Source organism: Centroberyx gerrardi, chromosome 18, assembly GCF_048128805.1.
Source record: "Centroberyx gerrardi isolate f3 chromosome 18, fCenGer3.hap1.cur.20231027, whole genome shotgun sequence".
Taxonomy (NCBI): Eukaryota; Metazoa; Chordata; class Actinopteri; order Beryciformes; family Berycidae; genus Centroberyx; species Centroberyx gerrardi.
In genome coordinates, this window is record NC_136014.1 from 1986448 (window position 1) to 1987231 (window position 784).

Below are 784 nucleotides of genomic sequence, written 5' to 3' on the forward strand. Positions count from 1 at the left end.
TTTCTCTCTCGTGCGTGAACTTTCTCTCTATCACTTTACCTACGGGGGTGGAAGAATTAATGCAAACACCACATGATAAAGGAAAGAAAAGTAACTTAACCCCAATTTCAAAGGCGGCTACACAGGCCAATCCTATTAGGTTGAATGCCAGTTAGCAGTATCTGTCAGCTTAAAAAAAAAAAAAAAGCTTTGATAATCATCACTTTTACATGCGTTTTCAAAGCAACATGAGGCAGCTAACCGAGATCCACCAAGGACAAAGAGACAGAGAGCGTCAAAAATTACAGTTATGTAATGTGTCAAGGGGAACAGTTTGGAAAATCCTTACACAAACTGACAGAAAATCCTTAAGGTACTTTTTGATTTCATGTGAATAGTTGAAATGTAAGTAATATTTATTACCTCTCACTGTCTGAGAGTAAACTGAATTTTGAGGACTTCATTACCCAGAAAGCCTGTAGGGTGATGTCAGTAAACTAAATGTTGTTTGTGACACTGGAATCTCCCTTCAAACCAGAATTCCAAGTTTCTGAGATCTAGTTATCTGACATCAATAAATATGGAGGCATATGCTGTAAATCTTACACAGCATTACTTTTACCATGTTCATAATCCTCAAAATATGCTACAACTGACAGCATCACATGACCTTAAATCTATCTCTGTGGTAAATGGTTAAACAAAATAAATATGATTTTGAAATGTAAAGTTGCACTTACAGTTGCTAACATTCTATGCTAACTAGGTAGCTAATGTTGCCAAATGTCATTGACGTAGCTGTTGT